At 42.5% G+C, this 12,609-nt stretch overlaps 1 protein-coding gene across 5 annotated transcripts in view; it reads right to left on the reverse strand.

The window, feature by feature from the left end:
• Positions 1 to 12,609, reverse strand: part of FMNL2 (formin like 2) — a 345,204-nt gene that overhangs the window by 194,826 nt on the left and 137,769 nt on the right. The gene's annotated exons all lie outside the window — the stretch shown is intronic.

The raw sequence follows: 12,609 nt of genomic DNA on the forward strand, positions 1-12,609 counted from the left end.
GAATTACAACTGCCCAGATGGTTTCCAGGGTTGTAAATCTCTCCAGAATCCTATCTTCTTGCTCAGAGTGACGGGTAGGTTTGAAACTTTTGGTATGGAGTCTACTGCTTAACCACTGAACCACCAGGGCTCTTTAGCTGAGTGCTACTCATGGTAATTTTCAGCACTTTTATTTTCTCCTATGTTCAAAGTAGTAACTCATAGTATTCAAATGGCTAAAAGGCCTTGTGCCCACTATGCCTATTATAGTGTTTATCACGATGACTTCATTTATATCCTCAAATGGAATGGTAATTTCCACGGAAGTAATCGTGTTCCATTAGCTCTCTCCACTGAGTGAGTTTGACAAGCCAGCTCCCACCCCTACGACACCCAATTCAATAATTATCTACTGAGCACTTGCTTTAGCAAGGAATTGTTCTGTAAAAGCAGCATTCATCTCTAAACTCTAGAACCAGCCAAAAAGAAAATATAATGCAAGCCACACATGGAAGTTCATTTTCTAATATTTGTAGTTATATATAGTTGGTTTAATAGATACAGCATTTCAATTTCTACTCATTTCTTAAATATTAATGAGATAGTATTAAAAATTCATTTTCAAAATCCTGTGTGTACTTTATACCTAGTCACAAAAAGAAAAGAAATTTCACTGCCATTACATTGATCCCACTCATAACAGCCCTATCGGACAGAGTAGAACTGCCCCTTTGGATCCCGGAGCCTTTCCATTTTTACAGGGGTAGATAGCCTCATCTTTCTCCCTCAGAGCAGCTGATGAGTTCGAACCACTGACCTTGTGGATAGCAGCTCAATGCATAGCCCACTACGCCACCAGAGCACAATAGGGATGCTACATTTTCACCAGATATATTCCATTTCTGTTTGGATTTCAAAATAAGACACAGTTTAAAAGTAGAACCATGCACCCATGCTGTTTCAAAACAGATATAAATTTTTTCCAACAATGTTTTGAATATGTCTTTAAATTTAATGAAAATTAAATAAAATCAGAAATTTAGTTCAATTGCTCCAGCTTCGTTCCCAGTGCTCAAAAGCCACCTGTGGCTAATGGTCATTGTCTTGGAGTGCATAGGTCCAAAGCCCTACAAAACCAGCTCTTTAGAAAATAAAACAGGCACTGCATTATGGATCGGAGAACTTATCCACTTCTGAAATAGAGGCCTCGAGGGAAGTAATCAAATCAGAATTCCCCAGAATCCATCCCATAAAGATGTGAAGCCAGAACTACTCTATGTTCCCTTCCCTGGCAATGGAATCAGTTCTTGGGTTGACACGCTGGCTTAGCCAGGTAGGGAGAAGCAGTTCAGGAACTCTGTACCGACCAAAGGAAACTGGGAAGAAGACATGGCTATCTACTTCCCCAAAGCCCCACAGAGCACAGATCTGCATGGACACAAAACTGGACTGGAGTTTGGGAACCACTAAGAGCCAAGGCTTTGGAGGTCACTTGCCTGAGTTGACTGCCCACTCTTGTGAACACTATACTAGCCACTGGACCGTGGACAGGTAGCTTACCCTGCCTGTGCCTCACAGTCTTCATTGGTAAAAGAAGGATGAGGATGACAAGATTTCCTAACTAATAAGGTTATTTTGAAAATAAAATGAGCCTGGACACACGCACCTTCGCACACTACGAGTTCGAGAAACAGTGGTGACTGGCTTGCATCAACGTTCTCCACGCCTGCTCTCAGAAGCAGGGAGGGCTGTTAAAGAACTACTGTGCGCGCACCTGATCATGTTGGGCTCACGGTCCATGAAGGCACGTAGGTGGACCCTCCACTGCTGCTATCCTCCACAAACGAAACGACACCGTTGCAGACACAGTGCTCTGAACAATTTAGCACTATTAACATAAAGGATCTGGAATTGAAAAGATGCCACATCACCACACAATCTGAGCTGCTGAAAGAGCCGGCAGTGCCCTCAAGGGAAAAATCTTGGCAGCCTTCCATTTGAAGAAAATGGGGGACCTTGGGGAGAACAAGAGAGTAGGAGACGCACCAGTCACCAAACAAGACAAACTAAATTCTGAGGGCAGGCCCATATGGTATTTATTAAGCCCGAGGAGTCTGGTTACATCTATTTTGAGATTTGTGTGTTTTATTTCGATTTGCCAAAAGGAGTGGCAATCCATCAAGACTTACTGATGAGCAGGTTCCACACTACCAGAAAAGAGGAGCGAGGAGGGAGGGTGGCCAGAAATCAGGAGAGATTCTTGAATCCACCGCTTGTTAGAAAAGTAAGGTGGGAGGGGCCAGTGGTCAGCAAGAAAGGAAAAGTGAGAGAGCACTCAGGACTCGGTGTGGCCAATGGTTACATCAAGGGGGTGTCAAGCGTGGGAAGAAATCCAGCGTAGCTAAGCCAAGTGCACTGAGGCTTGCCTCCTAGTTGGAACCATTCTGCCTCACTCAGCCCTCTGGTTATCTCCTTAGATTTCCCAGGGTGGAGGAGACAAGAGGGAAGAAAGGATAATCCTCTACAGTGTCCCAACTTCAGGAACACACCAGCTGTGTCTGTGTTCCTTTGGAAGAGAAGCAGCAGCCTCAGTGGCACCAACTAAAATCCCCAGAAAGACAGGAGAATTACCACTGGCCCCCCTCTTCCAGCACTTTATGAGGACGGAAGATGATGCTACCCTTTTTAGGATCTAGTTTCCTGGGAGCTGGAGAAAGATTACTTCCCCTATAAGAGGCAAATCTACTCTATGGCAATGTATATTCCTTTGTGGTCATAAAGTTCAGGAATACCTGAACATTTAGAGTGCCATCTACACTACCCCCTCCTCCTCCTTTGCCCCTCAATACCAAAGAAACCAAGGGGTCTTGTGAGGGGGTTGGTCGAGGGGAGCCTAGTGTGAACAGAATGGCCTTGTGCCATTTTTGTTTTATGAGATGGCGTCAGCTCAACACATCTCCAAAATCTAATTACTGGCCAGACTCTCCTTTTGATTCCGGTACTCAGAGCCGAAGTGGCCCAGGTCTTATCAGATGACCAGAAATACTGAAGCAGGGATGGGAGAGGTGGGTTATGAATGGTTAAGGAGGAAGGGCATCACTCTAGACAGTTCTTTGAAATCAAGTCTGCTTAAGACAGCCTTAACGAGAAAAGAAACTAAGGACATGAAGTTTTGTCGGGCTTTGTTTTCAAAGACCATGTGGTTTGCAAAGCTGCACTAAGTCACTTAGAGGCCAATCCAGTCCAGGTCCACCAGCAGTCTCCTCCCTCATGGCAGCGAAGGACATACGATAACCAAGTGGAGGTGCAAAATGATGAGACTCAGAGCCACTCCTCAAACGCTCAGGTGCTAAACAGTTTACCATGCTCATTCATGGGATCTTTTGATTCTCCCACCATTATTTTCCTCATCTGCCTACAAAAAAACAAAGCTCAAGGTCAGATTACTAGTTAAGGTAAAGCTAAGACTAAATGCTATTTCCCTAGCCCTTGTCCAATGTGTTTATTTCACAGCATTAAGTTGCTTCTTGAAAATAAACAGTACTTTTCCATTTAGCAACTTATCCAGAAATTATTCTGGTCCCCATCATAAAGGCTCATCTCTTGGATAAGCTAGTGCCTTAATTGGGGGTAGTATCCTTAGCAGAAAGGACATTCTAGAAAATCTCTTGCCTTTGCTTTGCATACAAGGCCAGAAGTCTCCTGATGGAAGGGTTCTAAGGAAAGTGTGTTGCCATTCTTCTGTCATGGAAGAAAACAGACCTCTCTAAAGAAAATTAAAAATGTTTAGGACAGAACCATGTGCCCTCTAGTTCCTACTCATGCCCACCATTCAGCTTGGACTGCATCCAGTCACAATCTGAAATAACCACTAGGGTTTAAGTGTAATGTACCCTGGAAGAAATGAGCAAAATTAACCAATATATAGTAATGCACTTAGACTCCCATTAAAAAGCCTCATTCAAGATATTAACTGGGCTGTGGATTCCTTCCTATCCCTATGCCTTTACCCCACTTTAATCATTTTACTCAAGCTTGGAACATCACAGCAGGGCACAGGGTTTCCAAACCTAATCAAGCATTGCTTGCCTTGGTTGGTTCAGCCTTCCTACTTTCCAGCTCCTCTGAACCTACTGCCGACAGACACAAAATAACTGCACTGCTCTTGGGGGGCATTCTCTCAACGTGTGCCTGGGTAGTTCATACCTCAGGGACTTTGCACACGATGTTCTTGCTCCTTGAAATGTCCTTCCCCAGCCACCAGTTTGAGAAGAAGCCTTTTAAAAACTGTTCAACTCCGCTTTTCTGTAAAGTCATCCTGACTTCCTTGGAAGAGATTCGCACTTGCTGTGGTGTGACTCTCTTGCTGTTTCTTGTGCACAATCCTGTGATAGTATTAATCACACGGTGTTACAACTCAGCTCCCTAATAAAGCTGTAAGCGTGTTGAGGGTAGTGCTCCATCTCTTGTTTAACCTTCATCTACCTCTTTCTGATGCACAGAAGTTAGATAAGCAGTTAACAAATGAAGCCAACTCCCTAATTCTATGAATTTTCTAAAAACAGAGATCAGACCAATTTTTTTCATCTCCCACAAAACCCTCAACTTCACTGAGCACAAATACGAAAGGCACAAACTGCAACCCGTGGGCACAGTAGTTTACTGCTGTAAGAACAAGGCTGGAGGTGCCCAGAGAAGCATCTTGTGGAGGGCAGGCAGTAGATGTTTTCAACCTCACTGAACTAGCGGCTTTAGATCTAAATCTCCTCACCTCGTATACTGATCTGCCGCCACTTCATTTGTGCTAACTCATTTTACACTCCATCACGTCTACACTAAGATCCAAGGTTATCTGGTCTGGGGACAAGGGCAGTGAAGTGGCAACCATTAGAGCTCCTCAACAGACAGATGGCCAGAAAAACCTCCTGCAAGCATAGTAGTCTGTTCCCTTTTCCTTCTGGGGTATTTCATTGGCATGTTCAAAGTTAATGCATCAAGAGACGGTGCGTTCCTGAGAAGCTCAGCGACACCTTGAGAGGTATCAGCCCAGTTAATGGGAGCTAAACATGAAGCACGCGCCAGCATTGCGCTTTTAAAAATTAATATAGCTAGAACAACAACATGTTCAAAGATAGCCAAAGGAGTACAGAGTAATAAAAGGACCCACCATCCTGGTTGCCACTCACAAAAGAGGGAGTAAACAAAACAAAAAGATAGAGAAAAAAACCTTTCTGAAAAATTATTTTAATGATGGTTTGGGCTAACATTTAAAGAACAAATTCGTTTTCCATTTAACAATTTATACGTGTTTGTTTCATGCCACTGGTTGCATTAACCTCAGTGTAACAGGACTCTCCTCTTTCTCCCAGGCTTCTCTGTTTCCATTTGTCCCACTTCCCACCCCTTCCCTGCTTTTGAGCTCTGTCTGGGGCAAATGCTGCTCTTCTGAGATCTTGTGTGAGGACCTATACGGAGGAGTCCATTCCTTCCTTATATAGGCTGACCTGGTGTTTAGCTAAAAGATGATGCCCAGGGGTGGGTTCCTTTACCAGTAAGTCTAGGCCTTTTCATTATTTTGAATTTTGTTCTGCTTTCCACCCCCTTCCTCTCCAACAAGGGTCTTCTATGATGATCCTGATCAGAGCAGGCAGGAGAACTAGACCATCGGGCGCCATCGAGGTCATCTGGCATCAAGATCATGAAGGCTGAGGTTCCCATGGCCCATTAGTTCTTTGGATTAATCGCTTCCTTGAGTCTTTGATTTTCTTCACTCTTTGTTGCTCCAGTCCCAATTTACGGTAATTGGCTTAGGTGACCACTCACAAGTTTTTACAACCCCAGTCACTATTCACCAAAGCAAAAGGCAGAACATAGATTTGTGGTCTCTGTAATGCCAATTGACCTAGATGTCCCCATAGCTAGTTCTAAGTCTCCAAGCCCAGTAATTCATTCCCAAGGTATCTGGTTATGGCTAAAAACATTTTAGAAGTTTGTCCTGTATTCTGTACAATATCCTTGGGTATATTTCCAGCACCTACAAAGACATTTGTAGAAATATCATTTACCAAACCCAGAACATATATGAAAATTAGCCAGCAAACAAGGCAAATTTCTCTTCTCACTTTAAAATACACCTACTTTCACTTATTAACTGCATAGTTACCTGACATCGCACATTATGGCAAAAGTAAAAAAATGTACTAACTGACTATTTTGCACATCTGGCAGTAACAAATGCTGAGGTCCTGGCTCTGTCCCTGATGGTAGATTTCATATGCTCAGAAAGATTTTGTATCGTGTTTCACCACCTGAGAGAGGAGATATGTTCAGTCTCTCTGAGCCCTTAGGGTGATGAGTAGGAGTGGAGGGGATCTGGAGTCTGAGCAACAGGGACAGGATGCGTCCCAGCAGGTCCTGGGTACTCACCGGTGGTTGAGGCCAGGGTAGCACCACTAGTGTCTTGAAGGTGAGGCACTGTTGGGCTGGAGTGGAAGCAGAATCCTAGAGTCTAGCCCAAGCTCCCAATCCCAAGGAGTGGCAGGGACAGCACAGGCTGTTGTCAAGAGCCCAGAGATGGGGCACCCAGGTGTCTGGGGCCTTTGGGGTCTCCTATCAGCTGACTGGCACTTGTGCTAGGGTGGGGTCAGCAGGTGAATGGCCAGCGGAAGATACAGTTTAAGGTCAAGTGCAAAAGCTGGGCCTACCTATACCCGTCCCCTCAGAGGAAGCTCTGGATTATCAGTTCTTAGGGAGACCTGGCAGGCACAGAGCAGCCCAGTGAGTCAGACAAACAGCCAGCAGGGGGATGTAGACAGTAACATACAACTCCCCTGTAGCACTCAGACCCTCCTGTCTCCAGTCAGGGAGCCTTTCCCTTTCCCCACTAAAAGCACAAGCACCAAAGACTCTGAGGGGGCCGCTCATCTAGAACATACAGTGAGGGCTGGGATGGGAGGTGACCCCACATATGAGTAGGAAGGCAGTGCTGGGGCCACTCTGAATCTAGAACACTGAGCAGCCCTCCCTGCAGGTATCAGTGGGGGCTAAGCTCTCCTGAAAGGGTGTGGGGGTTGGGAGAGGAGGCAGTATCGTGATCTCGGCCTGGCCAGATGTTCACATACAGGTGAAGGTATGAGGTGATGTGCTATTATTGCTCGGGGCCATCAAGTCGGTTCCAACCCATCACTACCCTATGCACCAGGGAAGGAAACACTGCCCAGTCCTGTGCCATCCGCACAATTGCCTCTATGCTCGAGTGAACTGTTGCAGTCACAGAGCCAATCCATCTCCTGAGGGCCTCCCTCACTGCCCCTCTTCAAACACGATGTCCTTCTCCAGGAACAGGTCTCTCCCCGATAACATGTCCAAAGTATTTGAGACAAGGTCTCAGCATCCTTGCCTCTAAGGAGCACTCTTGCCATACTTCTTCCAAGACCAATTTGTTTGTCGTTTCGGCAGTCCATGGTACTTTCATATTCTCAGCCAACACTGCAATTCAAACGCACCGATTCTTCTTTGGTCTTCCTTTTTCAATGTCCAATTTCCACATGCATGTGAGGCAACTGAAAATACCATGGCGATGTGGCGATCCTATTTCTATATAACATCCATTTTCTTTTTTTTTTTTATAACATCAATTTTCAAATAATGATCTGCTCTTGGGACCTTACCATGTCAGTAAATCAAGAGTGGGTGTATTTATTAACTATGGGGAGGAGCCAGGGAGAATATTAACTAATTCAATTTCAACTAAACATTGGCTGAATTGTAATGGTCTCTCTAGAATCCCTATTGAAAAATCTGGGGAAAACAGGTATAAAAGCTGCTTTGTACCCAGCGAGCTCTTAAAGTGAATGCTTAAGCCAACAGAGTAGGTTTATTTCCCTCGGATGCTTTTATTAACATTTTACCAACAACTGACGAAATGCTGTTTCTAGTTGGTGTCAGGTCAATTCTGACTCACGGTGAAGCTACGTTAGCAGAAAGAAATGCTCCTGCGTCACGTCCTGGTCACTGGTATGTTTGAATGCATTGTTGCAGCATTGAGGTTCATCTCATTGAGGTTTTCCTCATTCTTACTGACCCTCTATTCTACCAAGCCTGATGTCCTTTTCCAGGGATTGAGCTTTCCTGATGACCTGTCCAAAGTAAGCAAGCCAGCCAAAGACTCACTACCCTTCCATCTAAGGAACTCTGCCATTGTATTTCTTCTAAGGCTGATTTGTTCAATCTTCTGAAGACTATGGGTACAGTCAATAGTCTTTGCATCAATTGCAAACACATGCATCAATTCTTCCTCTGTCTTCTTTTTACAGTGCCCAGCTCTGGCACGCCCACCAGGCAAATGAAAAGATCATGGTTTGGGCCAAGCATAACTTAGACATCAAAACTCTATCTCTGCTTTTTAGAACTTTAAAGAGATATTCTGAAGTTTGCCCAGCCATACATAAGTTTGATTTCTTGATTGCCATTTCCATGGCAAGAAAAAATAGTCAGCATCTGCTCTCATTTCAACTGGGGTACCTTCAAGGCTACTAATGACATGCTGTCACGTCATGGTACCGCAAATGCAGAACCCAGTCAACAACCTGTTGAAAGCAATTGCACTCAGGCCTTAGGATCTGATTCTGTTCTCCGCAACACACATTGCCAGGGGCCTTAGGACAAAACTATTTTGATTCTAATCCCTCCTCTGCCTCTAATAAAACTCTGTGACCTTGGGCAAGGCACTGAACCTCAATTTCTTCATCAGTAAGATGAAGGTTATAGGCCCTATCTCCCAGTACATTTGCAAGAGGAGAGTTAATTCATATCTGGCATACAAAAAGTGCTCAATTTTTAACATTCAAAATTGATGTTCATACATTTATTTCTATTTAAAGGGGGGAAGAAAAATGTACTTTCATAAGTATTTCAGAGGCAAGTACAATTTGGAGAAGTATAAACATTGATCTTCATTCCTGGGTCATGAGATTTTTTTTCCACAATAGTGGTTTAAGTTATAAAACAGGCAAGTCTGATGAAACTCATTCTAACAACTAGAAACCTGATGCCTCATCAACTAGCTAGTTGGCTGGCTCAAGATCAACATGCTCGTAAGTTGTACCAAGACAAGAACAGAGATGTCCCAGCACCCAGCACAGTGCTCTTTAGAGAACCATGAATCCGTTCAACTACAAACATCCAATTGTTAATGAGATTTTTCCTCCCTAAATATCAAAAGAAACATTCTTTACAAATCCAAGCACAAGGGCTCTATTATGAAGGGAGAAAAACAACCATGACCTGGAGGAGGCTGGATATTCTATATTGCTCTGCTTATGTGGTGGCAGAACACGAGATCCAAGATGCAAGGCAAGACTCCATCACTTCCCAGTTATGTGACCTTTAGCAAGTCCCTTAACCTTGGTGTTTCTGTCTTCTTATTAGGCAAATGGAAATCAGTCTGCTCTGCCTAATGCACATGGCTTTGTTTGGTCAAATAAGGTTATATATCTTAGGAGCCCTACTGGTATAGTGATTACAAGTTGAGCTGCTAACCACAAGGTTAGCAGTTCGAAACCACTAGCTGCTCCTTGGGAGAAAGATGAGGTTTTCCATTCTTGCAAAGAGTTACAGTCACTGAAACACACAGGAGCAGTTCTACCCTATCTTAGAAGGTCACTATGAATCAGAATCTACTCAATGGCAGTGAGTCTGGTTTTGTGAGTTTATTTAAATCTTAGAAATCAAGAAATTTCTTCACAAATACTAACTACTGATTTGGTTCCTTCTGTATTTATTCTTAGTCCTAACAAACTTATGCACATTTAGAAAAGACAAAAGAAAAAAATTGATTTGGGGAGATTTTAAAACACAGACACATTCCCAAAATCTGTTGTACATCAGAATCACCTGGTGACTTTCCAAATCCACTCATCGGCATGTAGGAAAAAGACAGACTGCCTGCTCTGGAAGAGAAACCCTAGGGAGCAGTTCTACTCTGCCTTGTAGGGTCACTATGATTCAGGATTGTCTTCATGGCAGCAGGTTTGGCGGTTGGGGTTTTATTTTTGTTGTTATTCAAGATCATTAAAGTCATGGCTCCTCATGAGCTACTGGTGTGGTAGCCACTACACTATCCAGTGTGTTAGCCACTAGTCATATAAATTAAAATTGTAAATGTAGCTGCTAGTTCAGCGGTTCTCAACTTGTGGGTCACGATCCCTTTGGGGGTCAAACTACCCTTTCCCAGGGGTTGCCTAAGACCATATTTCCAATGGTCTCAGGAACCGAGACACTGCTCGCTCCTCTATCTGTCTCCAGGCGAGTCCACCCACATGCAGATACGCCCACATACGGGGGTCACCACACATGAGGAACTGTATTAAAGGGTCATGGCATTAGGAAGGTTGAGAACCACTGTACTAATTGGAGTTGCCACATTTCAAGTGTTCAAAAGCCACATGTGGCTACTAGCTATACTAGAACAGTACTGGCAAGGAATATTTGCATCATCACAGAAAATTCTATTGGGCAGCACTAATCTAGCCATTAGTTTTCTTTTCATTATCTATACAAATACATAAGAATTTATTATGTCTCCAATATAACCAAAGTTCAGTATGAAATATGAACATTTCAATACGTGGATCTATTTTTCAACTCTATATTATACAGTCTATTTATATAATGAATTGTTATGTATTTGTATAGAATGCATGTAATTACATATCACCTTGAATTATTTTTTAGCCACTGAAGGTTAAGGAAGTTGTCTTCCTTTATTTAAACGGTACTGTATAATAAATACGACAGCAGTCCTGCGGGCATAGTGGCTACACGTTGGCCTGCTAACTGAAAGTTCAGCAGTTGAAACTACCAGGCAATCTGAGAGCAAAAGATGGAACTTTCTATTCCTGTAAAGTAGGACAGTCCAGAAACGCACAGGGGCAGGTAGCGACGAGTCAGAAGCAACTCAAAGGCAGTAAATGGTTTGTTTGGTTGTCTAATACTCTGATGAACCCTGGTTACTCATTGGGCTACTAAATGCAAGGTCATAAGTTTGAAACCACCAACCATGTAGAGGAAGAAAGATGGGGCTTTCTACTCCGGCAGAGAGTTAATCTCAGAGACCCACAGAGACAGTTCTATCCTATCCTATAGGATCGCTATGAGTCACTTCAGTAGCAGAGAATTTTTTTGTTTATTACTGTAGTCACTAGTCTCATGAAGCGGTTAAAACTTTACATGAGTTTACAACAGTAGAAAAACTGATGTTTCAATCCTCTTAATTTTAATTCAAATTAAAAACAAATGCATGCTCTGTTCAGAGATTGGAAATAGTCTAACTAAATGGGAGAAAATTTCAATAGGCCAATTCATTTTTTAACTCTCTACTTATAGTCTAAATACAGGTCAAGTCTTTTCAGTGGAAAATTTGGCATCTAAGTTAAGGTACCTTTAAGAGCAAATCACACATGGGATTTTGAAGACAGTATGTATTTTTTAATATATATCATCTGATTCATAGTTTTTATACTGAGGATATGCTGAAAGTGTTTTTCACATGTGGAAGTCAATAAAGTACTCTTTTTTTTTCCTCCCTTGGGGCAGCTGGGAAATTTAAAGTGGTTCATATAATATTTCAATTATTATTCAGCTCTGCTCTAAGTTACCAATCCTCTTAAAAGACAAATACCATGTAGCTCTTCTCTTTGCCTCTACAGAGGGGATAGTTGTGGGCAGAAAAGATATTAAATGTTTTAATTTCATTAAGCAGTAGGACAAAATGCTTTTGATAGCTCTGCCATTTGGTTATATTGCAGGGAATTTCAACAGTGAGCTATTGAATGCAATATGTCAACCAAAAGAAGTAAACTATGCAGTAAGCAACTGCATGGTAGATAACTTCCTTCCTTCATCCTTTCATTTGTTTTACTTTGAGGCTATTGGATCATATAATGGCTACTTAAAAATAATTAAATAAATAAGCTTATAAAGCAAGATAATTATAATAATCATCAATATTTTCATCTAGCTCTCCACGCATATAGGCTACTGTTCTTTGCCTCATGTTTGCCTTACTTTAGGTCAATCAGTTATCATCATAGAACCTGCCACCACTGGTTGAAGACAACATAAGCCCACCGGAAGAAGAACACACATATTTCAAGCTCACCGGATTGATGGAATATTTTGATTGAACAGGGAGATTGAGAATTGGCTTAAATTGAACCAAAGACTGTTACGAAAGGGCCTAGCAACATTCATCTTCTAATAGCACTAGTCCTTTCAACAAAAGACAACGAGAAAGAACCTCTGCCTGTGTTTCTTTCAGTGACTAGGGAATCAGAAGGGCAGTTTGGTGATTTCCAACTGAAAGGTGTCTCTGCTGGGACAGTTTCCAGCTCACAGAAACGCCCGTTCTTGTTAACACCGTCTCCTCTAGTCCAGGTACATTCCTTTAATTATTGACAAAAGTTAGAGCCCCATTGTAAAAGGAACTCTAAGGTAGCTATCTATTTACAGCTTGTCTCTCAATGAAAATAGATCTTTTGTGTTAGAAAGCTAATAGCAAAAAATCAACGAAAAGCACAAATTTGAAAGAAACAAAGGCATTTTGCTTAGTTTGTCTAATTTTTTTAAAGT

Source organism: Echinops telfairi, unplaced genomic scaffold, assembly GCF_000313985.2.
Source record: "Echinops telfairi isolate 266 unplaced genomic scaffold, ASM31398v2 ScPeMD7_4;HRSCAF=17, whole genome shotgun sequence".
Lineage (NCBI taxonomy): Eukaryota > Metazoa > Chordata > Mammalia > Afrosoricida > Tenrecidae > Echinops > Echinops telfairi.